At 36.6% G+C, this 25,599-nt stretch overlaps 3 long non-coding RNA genes across 3 annotated transcripts in view; 1 reads left to right on the forward strand and 2 right to left on the reverse strand.

The window, feature by feature from the left end:
* The window catches only part of LOC309661227, a 993,791-nt gene that overhangs the window by 40,536 nt on the left and 927,656 nt on the right, over nucleotides 1-25,599 (reverse strand). The gene's annotated exons all lie outside the window — the stretch shown is intronic.
* Nucleotides 1-25,599, reverse strand: part of LOC309661221 — a 122,816-nt gene that overhangs the window by 22,836 nt on the left and 74,381 nt on the right. The gene's annotated exons all lie outside the window — the stretch shown is intronic.
* LOC309661224 lies at nucleotides 13,978-24,239 on the forward strand. The gene is made up of 2 exons (XR_014263906.1): nucleotides 13,978-21,804; nucleotides 23,517-24,239. It is a non-coding gene; the product is annotated as an uncharacterized lncRNA (long non-coding RNA).

Here is a 25,599-nt window from a genome sequence, read left to right on the forward strand (position 1 = left end):
CATAAGTTGGATACAGAAATAATTAATAGGGTTGTGATGAGGATCAAAATAGTCACTAGCCTTTAAAGAAATGTCACGCAGTTGGCAAATGTTAGCTGCTCTACTACTAACTACCACTATTACTTCTACTACTACTAGTACTGCTGCTGCTACTACTACTATTATCATTATTATTTGATAATTTAGAGGACACCTGCCACCATTCAGTCTTCTGGAGATCCAGTATAAATCAATAAGGATTTTTCTAATTCTGTCTTTATCTTTGCCAACATGTAAGTCACCACAGGGAAAGAGAACAAATGTAAACTGTATTCGTTACCATCGGAGGACTAAGAATCTAGCTGGTGAAATTACCATAAATGTTTCCAAAAGCCCTTTGGAAAAGGAAATTGAGGCTGAGATAGAACCTAAACATTTTGTTCAAGGTGTCAGAGCAAAAAGCAGCTGAGTTGATACCAGAGTTCGGTCACCTGATTGGAGCATCAGGTTCACTCCTCTAGGCCACATGTCAGTTCTGAGAACCCAATAACCCTGATGGGAAAGGGCATAACTGTGCCAGATGAGGCGGAGTAATAACAGCCCCAAGAGATAAACCAGACCAGTGACCTCTGGCCCCATTAGCGCTGGACTTTCACCAATTCAGCATGCAATTGCTCCACAGCTCCAGTCAACAAATCAGCAATGGGTAATGTGGGGCACAGCCCAAGGGGCAACTGGACATTATTTTTGGTTCCTTTTCTATAGACAATATCTCTTCCTTATGAGTCAAGCATGAGTAGGGTCGACGATGATCTCTCCAGAACAGAGAGATTTCAAACTTATCCACAACACAAATGTCTCGAGTTTCCAAATGCACTCAAAATGCTTGTCCTAATATACATACGATGCAGACTTTGAGTCAGACCTAGCTTGTGAGGTTAAATAAAGGTAAAAGCTTAAGTTTCCATGCATACCAGAGATGCCACTGCAGTGTTTCATGACTTTTTGGAGAGTGGATTGGCAAAGGAAGCAATCACTGTACTGTAATTTTTGTATAATATTTGTGCATTCCATACCCTGACTCCTATCTATAAACACTCAAAGGAAATCATAAGCACAGTTAATGACATATTAGAAGTAAGGCCTCTGTTTCCTGAGGACATTCCCCAAGGCAGTTGTTCAAAGGGAACTTGGAATTTTCCACCAGAAATGGTTTTCCTTCTTAATAATGATCTCGTGTGACATGCATTCCTGTTTTTGTTTTTGGTTCCTTTGTTTGTTTGTTTTCTTTTGATATATCTTACACTCTGCATTCTATGGGAAATGCTGTCTCCACAGATTCTGCACTTCTGTCTCAGAAATGCAGGGCAATTCTAGGAGGTTAGTAAGACATCTTCTGATGGAATGTATTTGATCTACAAAATAGCCTGGCCAAAAGACATCCAAAGCCAGATTTCAGGAGCAAGGCGCGGGCCTGCTCAGCATCAGAACAGACCAGAACCCAGAGCACTCTGGCCCCTCCCATTTGCTGCATGCAGAATAAATCACATATCTCAACAACGGTTGGGGCCACCATTTGCCAACTAGACATGTTTTCTCCTAGGCGAAACTCAGGGTTGAATGTGATTTTAAAAAAACAAAATAAAACAGTCAATGTGACATATTTTAAACATCCAGGAGACTTCACAGCTTCTCAAAGGGAATAGATTTTCATGTTGACTTCCAGTTGTAAACTTAGGTTGAAATATTTGTCTCTGCTCCTTAGGCATCCCAGACCAGTGGTTGACATCAAGGACATTCATATGTGAACAGACTGGGAGAAGCTTTGAACAATTGGATCTTTAAAAGAGTAGTATTATTTGCTTCAAAAATGACTTTTACACTAAACTCCTAATTATTGAAAAGCCAAACCTCTCTTTTTAAAAATGTATTCATTTAATATTTCTAAAAGTAAGTTCTCTGCCTTTCTAAAATAATCCGACTGTAACTGCTGAAAAGGACTTCCTAGAATGAAGAGAGGAAATCTAGCCATAAAACCCTTTTTGAGTGATTCTAATAATGAAGCAAATATATTACATGCTGGGCAGGAGAAAAAAATATTTTTATTCATAAAATACTTTTGTTAATTCAACATTATTTTTTCCTGTTGATCTTGTAAAATGATCAGCTTATATGTGGAGCTAGATTGTATAGCTTCCTATCTTGAGTGAATTTCATCTTTTATTCTTCAGTTCCTTTGACCAAAAATGTGAGGATTAAAAATAATACTTTATGGGTCATTATGAGAATTACATATGTTAATACACATAAAGCATGTAATAAACACTCAATAAATGTGAGGTATCATTGTTAGTAGCACTATTAGATTGTTTCAAAAATCTGATTTTAACACAGGGCATACTTTTCTTCTAAATTTGTATCTCTATGTATCAAAATTATACTGTAATAAACTATACACTTTCCCTGGGAGGCCAGTTCACTCCACCAGGATGGGTCTGGCACACATGGTTTCCAAATAAACACACCCTTTTATTCTTATAAGCATGTTATTACTTCACTATATGTTTGTATTTTTTCTTTACAGGATAATATCCTTGCTTATTATGTGACCTCCTGAAAGGCAGTAGTCTGAGCAGATGCCTGCTTCCTTTTTTAGGCATATGTTTGCATCAGGTAAGAAAAACCAGGGATATAATATTTTCTGCTAAAAGATTACTTTCAATATATTTTCTTAAAAAAAAAAAACTGCTTCAACAAGAACAACATCAAAAAATCCTCTTTGAATATAAGAATAATAATAAATAAACTTGGGGCATAGCCAGGTTTGGCAGATTAGGGTCTGTGTGTTATCCATCTATCTCTATATCTTCTGCAGCCTAGTAAGAGATGTAAGTTGAATTGAATTGGAGACTCAGTTAAGGTCCTGACAGGAAACTGACAGGAAACTGATGTAAAGCAAAAGGAGCAATTAAGTTTATTGACCACCCAAGGGCAAGATTCAGGAAACCAACAAGAGATGATACAGCAGTGGCTAGATTGCTCTTACCCTCTCTTAACCTGAAAAAGCAAAGGGAGGGACCAGCACCAGGAACCAGGCAAGCTCTGCCTGTTGGAGATGTCCGCTGGATGGAGGCTATGGCCATTCAGCCACTGTTAACTCATCACGCTGTCAGGAGGGAATTGAGGTAATAAGTGCCCCATACGTTCTCTTCTGCCACTCTCCATACCTTGCCAGGACTTCTCATTGGCCAAATGCAAACAGAAGGCAGAAACCAAAGAACTTCAGATGATGCGGTCACTGTGGTCAGCTTCCTCAGAGGTCACAATAAGGGAGAAAGAAAGGAAAGCAGATCTGGAGCTGCAAATATCCTACAAAGTCAAGAAACACTCTGGAGAATGCATTGATGTGTTCCAATTTTGTAGTCTTTCCCATGCCATAAAAGAATTCTGAAAGCCAGTGTCAAAAACAGGCTTTCAGAGAACCTCTCCAAATCAGAGTTTCAGATTGTAAACACAATAAAATAGACAAACGATAGAGAGACTGCTTCTGTCTTTATATCTGAAGGATTTTCTAGGCTCATTAAACTAGTTTGGGATACTCTAACACTTTTCAGTGAAGAGAAATATATTCCCAATAGTTTAGTTGTTCCTTCTCTAAAAGAGTAATCTCCTAACTCTTTTTACTATAAACTCTGTCAATAAAGAAAAATTGAGCATGCAGTCTTAATACATGTGAACTTATTAAAAAGTCCATATATAAATGGACTATTCTAATATATTATATGCATCACTAAACATGATGTAAAAGGTACAAGTGGAAAGTAATAACAGAGGAGATAAAACAAATACAGAGTTTAATATCTTCTCCCCCACCCCAGTGCACATCTTACTTTCCCAGTATATTCAAGCTTTGGAGACTCCTTCACTCTGGACAGTCTCTTAAGAGACAGCTATGACTCCACACTCCATCCAATGGCCATTCTATAGACACAGTATTATTCCACCCCTTACACATTTTAATAGGCTCTTAAGAGAGCCAAAATTTGAATGGCTACCAAAATTTGAATTTCCTGAATAATCAGAAGATGCTAAGCAAATAACTTGCCACACTAAGCTGTTGCTAAGTGTGGTCAGCACTTGCTTCACAGTAACCCTGCAGAACAGGTCTCATCTCCATGTTACAAAATAAGACATAGAGGCATACATAGAAGGTTTTAGGAACTGGTTCAAGATGATCTTTATCAGAAAATCCAGATTTCCTGAATTGTAGTTGAACATTCACTCTCATAATACCAGGCTTCCTACCTAGCAAATTTTCTACAGAAGAAATTTATGGAATAAACCAGCATTTCACCACAGAAGGGTCTCTCTGGGAAACGTATGTCATGGTCCCTGTGAGAAATGATTTGCTCAGAGAACTTAAGCTAAATGTCTGATGCATATTTGGCCTCTTGGTTTCTGTTTTTCCTGATGGGGCTGAGAGATTCCAGCATTCCTCACTGGAATGCCAGTCACTCTGGGCCAGGACTCCAATTATTATCGGTTTTCCCCCCATCACCTGACACAGTGGCTAGAAATATAGATTTCTAATAAAATGGCCAAATAAATAAATGTTTACTCAACTGAAACATAAACGTGTGTCTTCAAGGCAATAGAAATTTGGAAACCAGAATTAGGAAATTATCTCCACATTTTAAAAACATACAAAATTTTAAAAATATACCATGATCCTTAAAGAGCATGAAAACTACCTCAAAATATCCCCTGTAGTTAATTGCAACAAAGGGAAAGAATTCTTGGCCAGTAAGTCCACCTCCTTCACAGCTTTCACCAGTTAATAAGGTTCAGTTCAATTCCATTTTGCCTCCAACTCCCTCTCATTAAGCTTGGCTCAAATTCAAGCCCCTGAGCACCTCCCAGTGTCCCTGAATGGTCCCGATGTTTCACTTCACTAAAGAAAAGATTAATCTGTAGAAAGGCTTCAGCACATTCCTGGGTTGCTCAAGTGCACTTCTTTTCATAGAACAGGCTTTTGATTTGTGCTTTAAATCAAAGGCAGAGAGCAAAAATTCCAAGTATGTATGGGCTTCCGACCTTTAAAAAAACAGGATTGTTCAGATGGAATTTGACACAGAAATACTCTAGCCTACTACCCTTGTTAGTTTGATTCTTCCTCAAGATACCCCTTTCTTCTTTCTACTAAATATCAGCATTTCAATCAAGTTGGTATTTGGCAAAGCATTAAAGATAAGTGAAGAGTTCTTTATTAGCAATTTATTCATATTGACATTTTAGGGTTTCATTTTATAGGAAAAGACGGTGGCTCCAGTTAGGAAACCTGTTTGGCAGAACATAAGTTGTTAATACACTATTTCCTGTGTCTGTGTCAGGGGAGACAGTGTGTTTACTTGGACACAAACTCAGACACTTTTAACAAAGACTCTGGCATTTGGAAAAGTCATTTTTGAATACTTGTACAAACTTCTGATTCACAGATTTATGATACATAAAGAAGAAGAGAAAACACTAAATACTTATAATAGTGCTTTTGAAAGATTGCTTTCATCCTTGAATCTTCTTTACTCCAACATTTATATTTTTTGAACTTGTTGATGTAGTTTTACGTAAAGTCTGATGCAAGTAAAACATAGCCCAGTCACAAGAAAAACCCCATCCCATGTGGGATAGAAATGTTGCTTTGATATTGTTCAGAATGTTTGCTAAATAAAACACCAGGTCACCCTGCTTCCTGGGTTTGATTCTATGTACATACATACACACACACACGCACACACACTTTGATGAACAATTTAAGAAAGAACAACAGCTTTAATAGGTTCTATACTCAGTGCAATGATTGTTTTAGTTACAAAATTATTCTATCCCTCAATATTCAACAAGTCATTTTAGGGGAGAATAGGGCATTGTACAGAACTTCTAATTGATCAGAACATATTTAACATAATAAAGTGCATTTGAGAAACATTTCTGACCTTTTCAAATGTTTTCAATCTTACTTATATTCAGATCATTTGATCACATGAAAAGAGGTGCTCTGATGAAAAGGGGACGCCATTGATGGTTGCAACAGAAATTTTTTCACTGGAATGGGATCTGGTAATTTGAGTTAGATTGAATGGCATGAATATAATGGGAGTAGTATGATCATCTATAGCAGAACTGGTGAGTTAGCTATAGGTACTATATCCTTTACTATGGTCCTAAAGCCATGGCATCCTGTTCTTAACTTGGTGGTATTTAAAAAGTACTCTGTAGGGTACCCAAACTGTCTACAAACTGCTTCCCTTATACTATCTTTGCATTCCACAGTTTCTTCTTTGTATATTCATGAGAGTATAGGATAAGCAGGGTTTCATACCTCCTTCAATCTCTTAGACCTCTGATTTAGTCAAGCATCTCTCAAGATGAAGGAAAAACAGATTCCTGGAACCTAGATATTACTAGCAAAGGATTTGACCCTGACTAATTCAAAGTAGGGTAGACAACCAACAAAGAAAAGCCCAGGTCTAGACGGTTTCACTGGTGAATTCTACCAAATATCTAAAGAATTAATGACAATCCTTCTCAAACTTCCCCCAAAATAGAAGAGGAGGGTAGACTCCCAAAATTATTTTATGAGGTCAGCATTACCTGGATACTAAAGCCAATATACATTACAAGAAAAGAAAGCTACAGACCAATATCCCTGATGAATATAGCTGCAAAAATTATTAACAAACTATTAGCAAACTGATTCAACAATACATTAAAAGTATCACACACCAAGATCAAGTGGGAATTATCCCTGGGATGCAAAGATGGTTCAATATACACAAATCAACAAATGTTACACATCACTTTAATAGAAAGAAAGATAAAATTCATGTGATTATCTCAACACATGCGGAGAAGCCATTTGACAAAATACAATATCCTTTCATGATAAAAATGCTCAACAAATTGGATGTAGAAGAACATATATCAACCTAATAAAGGACATATATGATAAGCCCACAGCTAACATCATATTCAACAGTGAAAGATTGAAGGGGTTTCCTTTAAGATTAGGAGCAAGACAAAAGTGCCCACTCTCACCACTCCTATTCAACACAGTACTAGAAGTCCTAACCAGAGCATTCAGTCAAGATAAAGAAATAAAAAGCATCAAAATGGAAAAGAAAGAAGTAAAATTATCTTTGTTTGCAGATGATACGATTTTATATACAGAAAATCTTGAAGACTCCACCAAAAAACTGTTAGAACTAATCAACAAATTTAATAAAGTTGTAGATTACAAAATCAACATGCAGAAACCAGTTGCATTTCTATACATTAACAATGAAACATCTGAAAAAGAAATAAACAATCCCATTCAAATAACATCAAAACAATAAAATACCTAGGAATAAATTTAACCAAGGAGATGAAAGATTTGTACACTGAACACTATGAGATTTTAATGAAAATAATTATTGAAGAAGACACAAATAAATGGAAAGACAGCTTATGTTCATGAATCAAAAGAATTAATATCATTAAAATGTCCATTCTACTGTAAGTCATCTGTAGATTCAATGCAATCCTTATCAAAATTCCAATGGCATTATCACGGAATTAGAAAGAAGAATTCTAGAATTTGTGTGGATCCACAAAAGACCCAGAATAGCCAAAGCAATCTTGTGAAAGAAGCTTTCTTGTGAAAGCTAGAGACATCACACTTCCTGATTTCAAACTATCTCACAAAGATATAGTAATCAAAACAATACGGTATTTGCAAAAAATAAATTCATATACCAATGGAACAGAATGGAAAGCTCAGAAATAAACCCTCGAATATACAGTCGACTAATATTTGACAAGGGACTCAAGAATACTCAATAAGGAAAAGATAGTCTCTTTAATAAATGGTGTTGGGAAAACTGGATAACCATATACAAAAGAATGAAATTGGACTCCTACTTACATCATTCACAAAAATTGACTCAAAATGGATTAAACACATAAACATAACAACTGAAACCATAAAACTTCTAGAAAAAAAATACATAGGGAAAAAACTTTTTGACATTGGTCTTGGTAAGGATTTTTTGGATATGACATCAAAAGACAAGCAACAAAAGCAAAAACTAATAAGTGGAACTACAGCAAATTAAAAAGCTTCTGCAGAGCAAAAGAAACAATTAATGAAATGAAAAGGCAATCTATGGAAAGGGAGAAAATATTTGTAAATTATATATCTATTAAGGGATTAATATCCAAAGTATATAAAGAACTCATGCAACTCATTAGCAATTAAACAAACATTCAGTTATAAAATAGGCAGAAGAACTAAATAGATATTTTCCCCAAAAAGGCATAAAAATGGCTAACAGGTACATGAGGAGGTGCTTGGCAGCACTAATCATCAGAGAAATGTAAATCAAAACCACCATGAGATATCACCTCACACCTGTCAGAATGTCTATCATCAGAAAGACAAGAGACAACAAATGTTGGAGAAGGATGTGAAAGAAAGGGCACTCTTTTGCCCTGTTGCTGGAAATGCAAATTGGTGGAGCCACTATGGAAAACAGTATGGAAGTTCCTCAACAAATTAAAAATAGAATTACCATATGATCCAGCAATTCTACTTCTGTGTATATATCTAAAGGAAATAAAAACAGGATCTCAAAAATATATCTGCATTCATTCCCATGTTCATTGCAATGTTATTCACAATAGCCAAGTTATGAAAACAACTTAAGTGTCCAGCAACACATGACTGGATAAAGAAGATGTGGTATATATACACAATGGAATATTATTCAGCTGTGAGAAAGAAGGAGATCCTGCTGTTTGCAATAACATTGATGAAACTTGAGGGCATTATGGCTAAGTTAAATACGTCAGACAGAGAAAGGCAAATACTGTATGATCTCACTTATATGTGGAATCTAAATTTTAAAAAAAGTCAAACTCATAAAAAAACAGAGTGGAATGGTGGTTTCCAGGGGCTGGAGAGTAAGAGAAATGGGGTATTGGTCAAAGGGTACAAACTTCCAGTTGTAAGGTAAGTTCTGGGGAACTAATGTACAGCATGGTGATTTTAGTTAGCAATACTGTCTTACATATTGAAAGTTGCTGAGACTAGATCTTAAATATTCTCATTATAAAAAAGGAAATGGCAATTATATGACATAATGGAGGTGTTAGCTAGCACTATCATGGTAATCATTTTGCAATATATAAGTGTATCAAACCAACATGGTATACAATTAAACCTACACAATAGTATATGTCAATTATATCTCAATAAAGCTGGATAAAAAGAAGGATAATGACAATATAACTCTGTGATACTAAAGATTTAACATCTGAATTTCTTTTGAGTGGATTAAATATAATAAAACAAAAGAAAAAATTTCTTAAATATATGCTATTCAATTATAATAATTGAAAATTTTATCATCAAAACAAAATAAAACATCATCAAAAAATCTACAAACAGTAAATGCTGGAGAGGGTGTGGAGAAAAGGGAACCCTCTTACACTGTTGGCAGGAATGTAAATTGATACCGCCACTATGGAGAACAGTATGGAAGTTCCTTAAAGAACTAAAAATAGAATTACCATAGGACCCAGCAACCCCACTGCTGGGCATATACCTGGAGAAAACCACAATTCAAAAATATACATGCTCCCCAGTGTTAATTGCAGCACTATTTACAATAGCCAGGACATGGAAGCAACCTAAATGTCCATCAACAGAGGAATGGATAAAGAAGATGTGGTACATATATACAATGGAATATTACTCAGCCATAAGAAGGAATGAAATTGTGCCATTTGCAGAGACGTGGATGGACCTAGAGACTGCCATACAGAGTGAAGTAAGTCAGAAAGAGAAAGACAAATATCATATATTAATGCATATATGTGGAATCTAGAAAAATGGTACAGATGAACTTATTTGCAAAGCAGAAAAAGAAACACAGACGTACAGAACAAACATATGGATACCAAGGGGGAACAGGTGAGTGGGTGGGATGGATTGGGAGATTGGGATTGACATAAATACACTATGATACTATGTCTATAATAGATAACTAATGAGAGCATACTGTATAGCACAGGGAACTCTACTCAGTGCTCTGTGGTAACCTAAATGGGAAGGAAATCCAGAAAAGAGCAGATATATGTGTATGTATAGCTGATTCACTTTGTTGTACAGCAGAAACTAACACAACATTGTAAAGCAACTGTACTCCAATTAAAAACATTAAAAATTTAAATAAATAAATAAAACAAAAATACCAAGTAAGGTGACAAAGATCTGACTGAAGCTGCCACAGCAACATAGTCATTTAGTTCAGTGCACAGCATGCTCTTGGCTATGCCCTTTAGAGACTGTATGTTAACATGAAGGTGACTTCAAACAGTGCCTCTTCTGAGTCTCTGCCTTCATCCAAGAGGAGATGGAGAAGAGGTATCTATTACAGACAAATTTATTCCTAGAAGAAAAAAATGGACCAAGACACTAGGGAGCAAAACCTTTAGAAAGAGGAATAAAGAAGTTTTAAAAAACTCTTTTCCACTGAATAGGTTCTTTCCTTTTTGCAATGCTTCTCCTTCAGAGTTGCTACAGCAAGACAGGCCTGGAGTTGATTTCCCTTTAGAGGGACCCCTTTCCAAGAATAAATTAATGTGAGACCCAGAGCAAAGGTGACCTAGAATAGAGTGCTTAGAAGAGCTGCTATGTTTCTGTAGAATACTTTAATTTATGGTTCTTCTCACCTCAGCATGAGAAGACTGCAAGAGAAATCAGGATAAAGGCCTAGGAAAAGAGGTCACAGTGGCTTATCCACAAGCTCTCATTCTTGACTTTGTGGCCACTAATTACAATAAGTAACACATATTTAATGTAGCATTTACTAGGTACCAGGCACTTTCTAAATGTCCTACATACTTTAACCCATTTAATCCTTTCATCGATCCTACAGATTTCATTTTATAGGTGAGAGGATAACTTGCTTACCCAAGATCATACAGCAAGTAAATGGGAAGTTGGTGTTCAAACCCAGGCATTCTGACTTCAGGATGCTGTACACTCAACCATCGCACTATGTTACTGCACATAAAAAAGCCCTTTTTGCTCATATGAATTTACACTTATGACATAGGGAGTTCCCCAAGGCCAAATAGTAATAATAACAAATTTTCCTTGTGTATGTACTCTTGAGAGCTCATAGAAAGACAGCTATAATCATGATAAAACATCTGTTGTTTATGGAGCTCTCAATCCATAACACAAATGTCTTTCATGCCATGATGCCCCTGCATTTCAAGGATTGAGTCCTTGGAGTGTCAAAAATAGTCACGACCTATTTTCCTAAGTGGTTATCCTAAAGTCCTGAGAGGTCACTAAATACTTCTTAATTCCACTCTGTAACATCTCTTGGCTCAGCACCCTTTAATGAATCACATTTATATTAATGTTAGATTCCACTTTGCTTTTCTTTCATTTCATTCTAATGTTTAAATAGGTATTCAAAACTAACTTTGTACAATCCTACTCTATGCTATTCGGCTACCTTCTTGCTGATAAAACTATCCTCAAAAAGTCAGAATTGTTTAGGGTTCCTGGACTGGAGAAATGGTATAATATTTGAGAAGCAAGAACAGGCAAAGGTGAGCTGGTTTTAGAAGCTAGACTTAACTGAGAGTCATAGGAAGTCCTATACCCCATCCTCCTTTGGATTATAAGCACAGATTTCAGAGAGAAAGAATAAAGCAACATGGTCTCAAGAAACACATGATCACTATAATTAAACCACACTGCCCCCTGGCATACACTAAGTAGAATAAAATCATCCATCAAGGAGAGCCACTTGCATGGAAAACAAGGTGTCCATGTGGAAACAAATCAATTACTGAAAAGTGTATACTCAGACAATTTTTAAACAATGTCCAGCCATGATTAATTTTACTTTGAGAAACTCAACAAAGAAATATTGTCCATTCAAAATCTCCAGGCCTGCTGAGATCCTGGGATGTTGCCAATGCCTCAACTGCTATTCACAAACCCTGGCAACCTGAGTCTGGAGCTCTATACTTTTAGACTACCAGAAAACATTACCAGGATATCATTTTTCTAGTCTTTACAGCCACTCTGCTTCTTTTGGTGAAATAGAAACCAAGGACCTAATTCACCAATCCTATTGAAAAGGAAGTAGAACCCAGTGTCAAGGTGTAATATATACAGAAGCTAAGATAGTGGATTTTGTTGTCAAATTCAAATCCTGGTTCCACTTTTTCTATGTTTTGATCTTGGGAAAATGACTTACTCCTTTTTTCTGAGACTAGGTTTTCTCATGGATGAAATAGGGATAATTATAGTAGTATCTCACTCAGAGAATCATCTGCAGAGCTACTCAACATGTGTTTATTAGACCTGTAGCATCATGTAATCTGTGAGCCTGCTAGAAATGCAAATTCTTGGGTACTGCCCCAGAACTCTGAATCTGAACTAGGGAATGGGATGATTAGCTATGAGTCTGCATTTTAACCACTCACCAGGAGATTGTTATGCACATTAATGTTCAATAATCACTGATATAAAACATTAAATAAAATAGGAAGCCCTTATCACAGCCTGTGGAAGAAAATATGCTCTCAATTTATGTGAACTGTTATTTTCATTAGAGTAGAGGAGTAGAGTTAAGTTTTGACTTTTTGATCAATGATTCAGGAGCTCAGATGGCTCCAAGTGAACTACTAGTAAAGACACCAGAAAGTTGCAAGCTAATAGGAAAGGGATCACAGCTCTGATATTCTACCATTTTCACTATTCAAGATCTCCATTGCATTTTAAGATTTTTTTATTCCTTTTGGTGATAATCCATTCTATTACAAGCCATAACGATCTGTACCTCCCTAGGATCGCCATTACATTTACATAATGGAAAACATGACTGTTTTATAATGTATAAAAGTCCACCCTTACATGGCAATATGAATCACCTGAAAACTTGGAGTGGTCAAAGAGACAGGTATCCCTGAATGATGGTCTTTTTGAAAGAGCAGAGCTGCTAATCAATCCATCGTGACACCAGGAAACTGAATGCCAAGAATCCGTGAGAATTTATGTGGGTACCATGCTTAACTTGACAAGGATGATTGGTGGTCACTATCAGTATTATCTCAATTGTAGTCTGAATTAGGTAGTCTGTGTGTGATTCACTTCCAGTGACAAGACAAGAAGAAAGATCCTTTCTCCAGCTTACTTCTGGATACCCTGAGGAACACACAAGAGGGCTCTGGGAATCACATATCCCCACTACTATTTTAACCCAGAAAAGTCTATCCAAGTAAAAGTGTAATCTTTAACATTGGTCCTGCAGCATCATGGTGTTTTACTCTTAGAAAAATAAAATTCTTGAATTTAGGGTTTCAGATGAACATATTTTTATTGAATACATAATGGACCTTGGAATACATCAAGTCTGATCCGCAGACAAAGAAAAACTTCTCTAGCAACCTGAAAGGAAGGGTACCTAGATTAAAAACACATCCAGAAATGGGACTCTGCACTACTATAGGTGCCCATTATTTTAGAATAAGCTGAGAAAATATCCTTGCATAATTTCTGCACATACAATGCTACCAAAATCTGGCGCTTTTTTTTCTAATTTCCTGTATTAGATGCTGAAACTTTGTCTCTACTGTAGAATCCCTTTTATCAAACCTGATCAGAAAGGGTAATTGATCAATTAATTGAAAACCTTGAAACAGCAGGGAAAAATAACATTTTAAATGTAAAACATATAAAGGTGGCATGCCTATGTCCATCTTTGCATTTCCTTTATCTTTCTTACATAAATATCACCCATAATGCATCTTTTTTTAAAAAAATTTTTATTCTTGACTGTGTTGGGTCTTCGTTTCTGTGCAAGGGCCTTCTCCAGTTGCGGCAAGTGGAGGCCACTCTTCATCGCGGTGCGCGGACCTCTTCACTATCGCGGCCTCTCTTGTTGCAGAGCACAGGCTCCAGACGCATAGGCTCAGTAATTGTGGCTCACGGGCCTAGTTGCTCCGTGGCATGTGGGATCTTCCCAGACCAGGGCCCAAACCCGTGTCCCCTGCATTAGCAGGCAGATTCCCAACCACTGCGCCACCAGGGAAGCCCCCATAATGCATCTTATACAATTACCAATTCCACTTTCATTAAATGGAAGCAAGAATTTCAAGGTTGTTCATGAAACATATCAGTCTTTTGCATTTATCTTACAGTTTTATGACTCTTTATCTTGTCAATTTTCTCAGCTACATCTAATGCCACAGTATTTTAAGAAACTCCCTTAATTGAGTCTTTTAACACAGTCTTTATTATAAAAACTCCTTTCACATTTTTATTTAATTTACATAATATTTAGTAAAATTACTTAAGTATAATAACAAGGAATATTGACACAATCACACTGGGAAACAAAGCAAAGTGGCTCTGGGTAAGTGTATTACTCAACAAGTTAGAGCACTAGTATGCCAGCAAACTAGAATTCAAACCCTGACATTGAATGCGTTATAAATGTCAATGTTTTATACCGTGAAGTGGGAGCTCCATTTGCCTGGTGAATCTATTATGTGAAGCTTGATTAAGGGGGCTTGTTTCAAAGTATTCTATTATGGAAATGTATAGTGGCATATTACTCATAATTTAATGTATATTCATTTCCTATCACCAAGTAGAATGGTATCTTGCAAAGAGAGGAGAAAAATGTCTGGGATCTAGTGTAAAAGTCCTACAATATGTAAGTAGAAACTAGCGATTTATGAATATAGTTCTTTTGAAGAGTAATATATGAACCTTGTTGGAAAGGCCAACCACTGGCTAAGTTACAGGAGAGGCTAAAACTCAGATTTCATTTAGACCTGAGATGGGATGCAAAGCAGGTATCTCCACTGATTCCCCTGCCCTCTCCTACTGACATTTGTGTCTAATCAGTCCCCTGGATGAATAACTGACACATTGTACATATGTCTGTACAGGGGCCAGCACTTAATTAAATCATGAAATTATAAATGGTACTCTAAAGTAAGATCTGCAAGGATTGCACCACATGAATATTTTATCTGGCATTAAGAGCCACATTTACAGAATGTCTGTGAGAATAAAAGACATTGTAAAGTCCTTGGCATATAGATGGTGATAAAAATGTCAATCATCTTCATATTCTCTTTTTTCCTAAAATAGTTCCTCTATGTAAAGACTCGGTAGCAAAATTGTTAGGTCCTAGAATATGCAAACCTTCACCTCTACTAGTTAATGATAAGTTGTTTTCCAAAATAGTTGTACTATTCTGTCACCACCATGCATCAGAGTTTCTATTCTGACATATTTCGCCAGTATTTAATATTGTCAGACTTTTAAAAAAATTTGTCAATCTGATAGATAAAATGGTATCTCCTTATGGTTTTACGTGCACTTTCCAGATTACTAGTGAAACAAAATCTTGCAGTATATTTAACAGTTATGTTTCTTCTTTTGTGAAATGTCTGCTTACCTCTTTTTTCATTTTTCTATTTGAATTTTTTGTCTTTCATTTTCTTAATTCTTATGGGTTCTTTATCTTCTGAACTTTCGTATTAACTCTGGGACATGGGTGTGATTTATTTCCTTTACAGATGAGAATTTGAGGAGTAAGAGACTAAGAGATGTGTGCATGGTTGCAGAGATAGCAAATGACGGAGGGCAATCCAAACCCAGCTCTGATCTACTTCAAATCTCAAGTGGCTTCCAATAAACAGCCCTTCTTTATTTTTGCTAGTGCTTTCTTAATCTCTGTACCACAAGCTCCCCCTAGATTCCCTGCAAAGAACAACCTCAGTGTGAGTCACATTGCAATAAGAAGTAGAGAATTGACGTGACCAAAGAAATGGCTGGGGAATAAACAAGATGCAAAATTGAAATAGTGGAGAATATTTGGGAGATCTTACTTCCCATTGCTCTCAGCCCGTCATTACCACTATCACCAATTACAATAATAATGATACTAAAAATAACAAAAATATTGAACATTTTTCACTGAGCACTTAAGATGCACAAAATTCTGCACAAAGCAGTTTAGAGGCATCGTTTAAGTTAATCATTAAGTTAACCCCATAAGTTAGAGAACTGACTCAGTTCTATTGCATAAAAGTAGAAACCAAGTTTTAAAAGAGTTAGAGAAATTCTCCCAGGGCCACACAACAGGGAAATAGTAGATCACGGGTAGATGATTTTCTTGTTTTTACTCTGGAGAAGGCACGTCTAATAATGGGAATATGTCACAGGCCACTAGTCAAAATACCTTATTATATAGTTCATGTCTCTTTGCCACACACACATATATGTTTATCTTTCTCTCATTGTCACGTTATCTAGCAGATAAACAATCCTACATTGAGAATTCAAAAGCGCTGCTGGCACTCAAATATCAAGCCCACTTTAGGCTAATTTTCCAAAGAGAATTATTATTGACATATGTACATGTTAATAAGAAGTGCACAACTAGATCTCTTTTGGAGCAAGGTCATGGTCTCAGAGCTCCAGGAGTCCATGAGAAAAAATATTTTGACTGACAGCAGAGGTAGGACCTGCATCAACCTTTTGCTAGAATTGCTCTGCTCCAGAATTGGAGTTTTTTTTTCAAACTCAGTGGAAAATAGCCATAAAGTTTATAGAAAACCCAGGTACCTCTTAGATGCTCTCCAGAGAAGGTTTCAGTCCTTATCTGACTTACCTGTGGCATATCGTATTGTCATCTATGAAGAAACCCCCAGATATAGAAAGCAGCACTCCACCTTTGATTAGAATCCTTGCAAATATAACATTTACTGTCCTGAAATGTCTTTTTTGATATTTCATTTTTTACATCGAATATAGCTTATGATGTAAGGGTCTAATAACCAAATGTTTATAATCACATCATTACTTAGCTTGATGATTTTTTTATTGACATCATCTTAAACTGTATGGGAAAGAATGTTTTCAAACAGCCTAGAATAAATTAGCAATCAGAACAGACACCAGCACATGTAGGTGCTCAGTCAATAATAATTGAATAAATGAATAAGTAGCTAATCCATAAAGGGGTTTCATGCCATTGTCACCCAGAACATTTCCCTGACGATTGTTCAGAGTTGTAATGCAAGGTGAGGTTAATCTAGTTATAGTTTCAGAAATATATATTGAAAATATCATTTCTATAATGAAGCAAAAATCTGACTCACTTTACTTATGTATTAAAAGCACTATGATTTTTAGCAGTCTTACCTCAAAACAATAAACAACACCATTTTTGAATGCATTACCTGGTTTAATCCTCCCAACACTAATTGTACTATTTCACAAATGAGAAAATTGGAGAAGCCTGAAGGTACATTGCAAACATTAAAGAATTGGTGAGCCAGGACTCACTCCTGAGTCTCCTTGACTCCAAAGCCTATGCTCTCTCTCCATTGGAACAGATTTCTATCTTAATGCTGTCTCTCCTTTTGGTCAAATACAACCAAAATCAGGATGTGGTGTACAGAAAGAAAAGAACCAGCATATATGATGACATATTTGAATCAGATATTTCCTGTATATAACCTCATTTGAACATCAACAAATACTAAGAGAATAATTATATCAGCTCTACTTTTGTGGATGAAGAAACTGAATCATAGAAAATTTAAGTAATTTGCCTAAGGATGGGATCAGAATGTAAGACCATATCTATTAATTTTTTAGTTTTCTTTAGAACTTGAGAAATCTCAAGACAAGGAGGCAAATGGCACTTAATTAATGCATATTTAAATTAGAAATTTTATGGATTTCAAAAATATCTGAGGCATCATTATATTCAAACAGTTTCTACTGATCAAGAAACTGAATCTCAGAGATGTTAGGTAATTTACCTAAAATAATGGGATCAGAATTCAAATCTTTGTCTATTGATTCAAAGTGATTATTCTTCTTACTAAAAATATAATTTTTTAGCTGGAAGAGACTTTTGAAATAGTTGAGGCTAGGCTCCTAATTTTTTTGATAATATAAAACAAGGTATAAAAGGAAAGTTGTTCCCTGGAGGCTGTTGGAAGGGCAGGGATGCAAACAGAACACTATTGCATGCCATCACTGGGAAAGAAATTTCCAGCTATGTTATTGGAAGTCACTCTGCAACCTTTAAAGGAATTTAACTTTTTATAATTATTTATCATGAAAATCTTAATCTGGAAACAACAATTTCCAGTTAACTCCTAAAAAATTTCTTGGGGTGCTGGCAGGAAACAGAGTCCGCTCTTGCATAGTAACAGTTCATTACACGTTAGGCACTTTATTTACATTTGTCGTATAATGAATGAAACAGAATAAATAATAGAAGCTATTTTATGAGAGTGGCTATATATTCAAAGGCATGTTCTATTTTCAATTCTTAGGGAACAAATAAAATCCACTTTTTTTTTTTTTACCTATTGGGATATGTATCACCCTTTTCCTGCAATCAAATTTATATATTTCTAGAACATACTGTCCTCACTTTGTCAATAGTCCCTTCCATGAGTGGGGACTCATGGAAGAGTGGTTGTTACAGTATTAAAGTAAGAAAGATGGGGTGGAAAAGATTGGAAAAGACTAGAATGAAGATTCTGAAGCTGAGGAGAGTAAATCAGGAAGAGAAGAAGGAAGGGGGAGGCAGCTAGTGAAAACTGACTTTCTGCTTTGCAAAGGTTATGTATATCTATATGTATGTGTATATACACAAGCATGTACATTTGTGTGGCAGAATTTAGCTAAGAAAATACAGCTTTGCTGTACACCTGAAACTAACACAACATTGTTTTGGGGTTTTTTTTTGGGGGGGGGGGATGCGGTTTGGCCATGCCACAGGGCTTGTGGGATCTTAATTCCCTGACCAGGAATGGAACCTGGGCCCTCGGCAGTGAAAGCACTGAGTCCTAAACAATGGACCATCAGGGAATTCCCTAACACAACATTGTTAATCAGCTATACTGCAATATAAAACAAGAAGTTAAAAAACAAACGAACAAAAAATTCCCTGTTTGACCATTCTAAGAAACAAACAAACAAACAAACAAAAACAGCTAGAGATAATAGAGTTGAAAAAGGAAGTTGTTGTTACCAAGTAATTTTAGGGGATATTGTGATCCTAAACAATGAATTTATAAATAGTTATGAAGCAGCACAACTTTGTTACAGAATAATTCTAATTCCAACTCTCAGGAAGGCAGAGTTTAGATTCTCTCCATCTCCCTTGAAAATATACTAGACTTAGTAGTTCTTTACAAAGAATAGCACAGGAAAGGGGAAAAATAATAACTGTACCATGAAGAAAGCTTCAAAAACACTACATTGTCTAGTTGGTGAAGGTTAACATCATAATCATGTACCCCTGATATGAGATGAGATGAGAGAGGCACTTCACTTCTGTGGTATTCTTCCTCAAACCTATATCCCCAGTCTAATCATGAGAAAAACATCAGACAAACCCAGACTGAAGGAAATTCTAAGAATTTTAACAATCCTCAAGACTGTCAAAGCCATGAAAAAAACAGAAAGATTCTCACTGACCAGAAGGACAGTGGAGATAGGAAAGCAATGCAAGGTGATACAAATTGGCTACTGGGAAAAGAGGATGCTAATGGAAATCAAAACTGACTCTGGACTTTAGGTAACAGTAATGTACCAATGTCAATTTCTTAATTTTGCCAAATGTACCATAGAAATATAATGTGTTGACAACGGTGAAAACAGAGCGAAGTATATATGGGAATTCTATATTAGCTTTGCAACTTTTCTGTAAATCTGAAAGCATTATAAAAGCAAACATTGTATTTAAATAAACAATAGCAGAATATATTTAAAAATAAGCAGAATGGCAGGGTGTGGAGGTGCGGTTCACAGAAGTGGATGAGTTAGAAAGTAAAAGCCTGAAAATGTGTTACTTGAAGGCACAAGAATTTTCTGTGGACTTGGTTACATTTCACACAGGGGACTTTTCTCCAGCCTTGTGAAAATTCTGAAAATCCCCTTCACATACTGGGCTGATTATCTATGTCAGCAACCATGATTATAATGAATACAGACAAGTTTATGGCAATAAAAGCAAAAGTGAGATGAAGGAGAAATGTGGATTTTGTTTTTGAAATAGGTGACAAAAGGTTCTACCACGTGAGAACTTATTTTCCAGACCTTGAGTATCACTTGCTAGTTATACATACTTGGTGCGGGAAAAATCCTGAAATAAAAAACATGTGTGTGTGAAGAGCTATGAAAGGATAATTTATAATCTCTAGGGATTTGGAGCAGTAACTAAAATAGTCAAGCAAAGCTATATTTCATTCATTTAACAAAAATTGGAATAAGAACCACTGGATTATGCCCATTGTATGTATTTCTATGTTCCTAGGGCCCCAAACATGGGAGGTATGAATGAATGAATGAATGAATGGATGGATGGATAGATGAATGAATGAATGGATGAATGAATGATATGCTGGAAAGACTGGAATTGTAGGAAATACCACAACGTTCATTCTAATAAGGGTGATTCTCATAAATGGTTTTGATATAAAAAAGATAATACAAGTACTAAGAGGTTTAAATATTAAAGAAGCATAAGAGTTCAGAGGATTGAGGTTTTAATTCAAGGTTAGATACAGTCCTGCTATTTGTACTGAGCTTGTCAGGACTTGACCATGTGATATGTTAAGGTTTATTTATTCCCTGGTTTGTGAGGTACAAAGTGCTTATTTAAAGCAAGAACATCAAAGTTTGAATCTCAGTTCCACACCTGACCCTCACACACTTAACTCCTACAGCTTCAGTAACTTCATGAATAACATACGGAAGACAAGAATATTTATGTCTCTCACTGCTTTGCTGGAAAAATTAAATTACACAAAGTTTGTAAAAATATCTGGCAGAGCAGTGTGGCTAGTAACAGCAGGTGACTGAATCTAGACAGAGGTAAATGATTAAAATTTCACTGTTCCTAGTCTAGGTGGGCAATCATTAATTTGGTCTAACCACTCCACAAGGTAATATTGGCATTTTACCAATGCCTGCTGGGACTATGCTGTCTCTAACAGTGTGATTTTACAGAGGGAAAGCAGGTAGGAACTACCCAGATACTTGATAAGCACAGTGTTCAGGTGACCAGCCCAGAATACAGGAATATAGGCTACAGTCTCTCATCTTAGGCCGGTTGATATCAAACATTGGTTTTATACATGTAATAGATGGTTTTCCATAGCATTTCCCTGAGTTAATATAGTAATATAACTTCCATTTTGAATTTTAAAAGTCCAATCAGAAGGTGAATAATGATTGCTATTCCCCTTCTGGAAGGGGACAGCCAGAAGGCTGGAAGGGTCATGGGTAATTGGTAGGGAGTGTAATATCTAAAAGGTAGATGGTCATTTGAGAAATCTTTTTGCACTTCTGTTATTAGTTGGCCTTCAACTTTCTCTCAGATACTCCAGAAACCCTGAAAGCTCATTATTTAAAATTTTTTTTAAAAATTCAGAGATTACTGTGGCTAAAACTTTGAAGTCCATGGAATTTATTTTAAATGTCTCCATCTTAGATGTTCAGTGGTCTTATATCTTAGGCTTTTAGTTAGAAGAATGTCACAAAAGCTGAAAAAAGAAACCCAGCAGTATTAGCTTTTAAAAAGTATTTTTACTTGCATTAGATTATTTAATGCTCAAAATAGGAACCTGTGGGTCAGTTTCATCATTCCTATTTTCCAGATGAAGAAACTCAAGCTGAGAGAGGTTAAGTGACTTGCTCAAAGTAACAAGGTAAGTCAGTATGTCTTTCAACTGTGTCTACAAATTTTCTTCACTGTGCCCTGCTATTAATACCTCGGTGTGAACTAATTTTAATTAGCACTTCTTTCCCAGGGCTTTTGGTTTTTAAAAGAACATAGCATGTAAAAGGGCTCATTTATTAATGCTGGAATTTAAGACCGTATAGCCTTTGAGTAAGTAGATATTTCAAGGAAGCAAAAGGACCTTCTGGGTGTTCCACAAATCATGTAAAATAAAGGTGAAAAATACCTACTTGCATGTAAGATTTATTTTGATGATATCGTTCGACTGTGGCCCTGCCTTATTAGTAAATTATATATATTTAAATTCCTAAATAATTTAAGATTCTTTTCTGGCTCCAGGAAACTTATTTTATTAAATAAGTACCTTAAAACGCTATAAACCAGTGTTTCTCCAGTGGAACAGTTTTGCCAACCATGGGGTATTTGACAATACCTGGAAATATTTTTAGTTGCCACAACTGGAGAATGTTACTGGCATCTAGTGGGTAGAGATTAGAGATGCTGATAAATGTCCTACAATAAACAGGACAGAGACCTATAACAAAGAGTTATACAGACCCATATGTCAATAACACCGAGGTTGAGAAATGTTGGTATATCCAGAATAGCAGAGTAGCAACAAGAACAAGGATTCAGTTCTATTCAGGTTGGCTGGAAGCAGGAAGACATTGTAAAGGTGAAGGTAAATAGGTTTTTGAAGAAAATACAAAGCCATCGCAGACCTGTAAGATCCCATGGCCAAAAGCCTTGACAATGAATGCCATGTGTGGCTTGAAACCCTGGGAATTTAAAATGGTTAAATTACTTTGTATGGTATCAAGGAGCTTAGAGTCAATGGTAAATGTTATACTTTACAGTTCATACTTTGCATTATTAATTCATTTGGTCCTCATCACAACCCTATAAGATAAACATTACAATCCCCATTTTACAAGTAAGGAAACAAAAGCATAGAAGAGTTTTGAAACTTGCCAAAGATGGCACAGCTAGCATTGATTTTAGTATAGCTTGTGGTTAAATTTATAATTATAAATTTATAATTAAATTTATAATTATAAACTTAAATTTATAATTCAAAATATGTGCTTTATAGGTCACATAATACAAAAAGAAGTGTCCTATGGTTTACAATACACATACACACACAAATAAGACTGCTAAATTAGAAACAGGGAAATAGTGTTTAAATGTTATACATATAAAGCCTTCAGCAAGCAGAAGGGAACAAATAGTATGAAAAATCCTTGGTCTTTATGAAGTCTGTAGCAGAGCAAGAGATTTGACCCTGTGCTCCTTCTAAGCTAAAGTAAGGAGGAAAACATCATTAAGTACATAGATATTGTGGTCTGATAAAAGGAAATCAACTGATGTTATTCAAGAGCTGGCAAATATTCCCTGGAACTCTTTTCTAAAAGGAGTGCAACCTAAGGAGGGCTGTCTTTCAAGGTGAGTTGAAGGACTGTTAAACAGGCACTCAGGCTGCATGTTTTGCAGCAGACTTAAGCTATTTCACTCTCTCAGTAATTAAACATTTAGTCATTTGAGGATGCTGGGAGAGTTTCCTAACTTCTATTCATTTTGACCTTAAAAATGCGATGATGATGTATAGGATTTAATCAATATGTGAACAACCAGACATTTCCTTAACAGTCTTCATATCACTCTGTTGGTTTAACACAGCTGGAAAGCCCGAAGCAATGATTAGGTCTGTTGCTAAGGATTAAGCCACCGAATTATGGATGGAAAGAATGTCACCTCCTCCTCCATAAAGGACCGTTCCTCTCAGCTGGACAACCAAGGTCCCAATTCCTCTCCCCTTCCAAATCAAGGAAAACATTTTAATTATGACTTCAACAACTGTTCTAGACAAGTCCAGAGATAGATTGCCCCGGGAATTATTTTCTCTAAAATGAACTGCAAGTGTTTACCATAAATATATGTTTAATATATGTTCTGCTTATGTCTGGGGCCAGGCAGCATAAAATTACTTTACTGGCAATAGTTTTCAGTCGTGAATTTTCAGTTTATCCAACCAACGTGTATTCAGCACCTAAGTTGAATTGGTATCCTTTCTACTAACCAGTTTTGTCTTTTAAATATCACATGGGGCTTCCCTGGTGGCGCAGTGGTTGAGAGTCTGCCTGCCAATGCAGGGGACACGGGTTCGGGCCCTGGTCTGGGAGGATCCCGCATGCCGCGGAGCGGCTGGGCCCGTGAGCCACAATTGCTGGGCCTGCGCGTCTGGAGCCTGTGCTCCGCAGCGGGAGGGGCCGCGATGGTGAGAGGCCTGCGCACCGCGATGAAGAGTGGCCCCCACTTGCCACAACTAGAGAGAGCCCTCGCACAGAAACGAAGACCCAACACAGCCATAAATAAATAAAAAATAAATAAATAAATAAATATCACATGGACTCATTACCAGCTTATTACTTAGATCAAGGGAAGAATTCTAAAGAGTTATGTAACACTTGCTATGTAAACATAGCATAGTACATAGCTTCATTCAAGACATTTATCAAGCACCTACTATGTCCTAAAATTTGCACTGAAATCACACAGGAGGCAGAAACACAGAATTTCTCCAAAACACATTTATTGACATTGATTGATTGTTTTCTCCCCACACCTGTGAGCTTACTCTCCAGTAGGCAAATTAAATTTTCAGCTGCTTTTCTATAGGGTAATGGGCCTCAAATACCTTCACTCAATATGAAGCTGTTCTAAGCCACAGGGCAGACTTGCAAAGCCATAAGGTAAACCTTAGCCCTAAAGTCACTGGACACCAGAGCAATTCATATCCCCTCAGATATTGTATTTAATAACTGCATAAGCATGCATCAAAGTGAAAATTCTGACAAATGTGCCCTCTTTTCTCCCAGCAGTCAAACCCCTCAGCCCTGCAGTTTGGTTGAAAAATAAAACCATGATGTGCTTCCAAATATCTGCTGTTTTTTATCAGTAGGGCTGTAAGTGGACCCTCACCTCCCATCACACACACACACACACACACACACACACACACACACACACAAACACACCCCAGATTTCCTTTTTTCCTCCTCCTTCCCCTAAACAAACTTGTTATCAAAGAAAATTTTAACAGAACTGAATCCAAGACAAGTATTCTTGGATTCTTCTTGTTATTTTCTGCAAACCAAATGTGCCCTTTTAACTGAGAGGTTGAGAGAGGAGCAACTGGTCCCGTCTGGGCTGCAGTGCAGGGGATCCAAGCATGAAAAAGAGCATGGAAGGTGACCTGGAAGAGGTCACCATTCCCACACTTGAAAGGAGTGTCCAGGCAAGCCTGAGTCAATTTGACACATTTCAAACCCCTGGAAAACCAGGTGTTTCAAAGCTGACTTTTGAAATCCAAAGGTCCTGAGGGGCGAGCCAGGGAAAGGAAGGTGTTGCTTTTCCTGACTCAAAATTCAGTGTTGCTGCCTGTGGAGACAATGCATTCAAAATTCAAAGGATGCTCGTTTGGTTTTAGTGGAAGAGGAGAAAGTTACGAAAGAGTGTCTTACTTCTCTTTTTACCTTTTGCAATAAGGCTGCCCTTTCCTGCCTTTATAGAAATTATCTGAAGATCTCCCTCATGGAAGTCAGGCAGGCAAACAGTCTAGGGCTCAGCAGGCAAAGTAACACTGACTTATATTTGACAAGTTTTGACAGATAAATAATTCTTGGCTGGTGTCCTAGGCTAAATATCAACTCCTCCCTGTGACTGCCAGGACAGCTGCAAAGTATCTGACCCTGGCAACTAA

Source organism: Balaenoptera physalus (genome assembly GCF_965194825.1).
Source record: "Balaenoptera physalus genome assembly, chromosome: 5".
NCBI classification, from domain to species: Eukaryota; Metazoa; Chordata; class Mammalia; order Artiodactyla; family Balaenopteridae; genus Balaenoptera; species Balaenoptera physalus.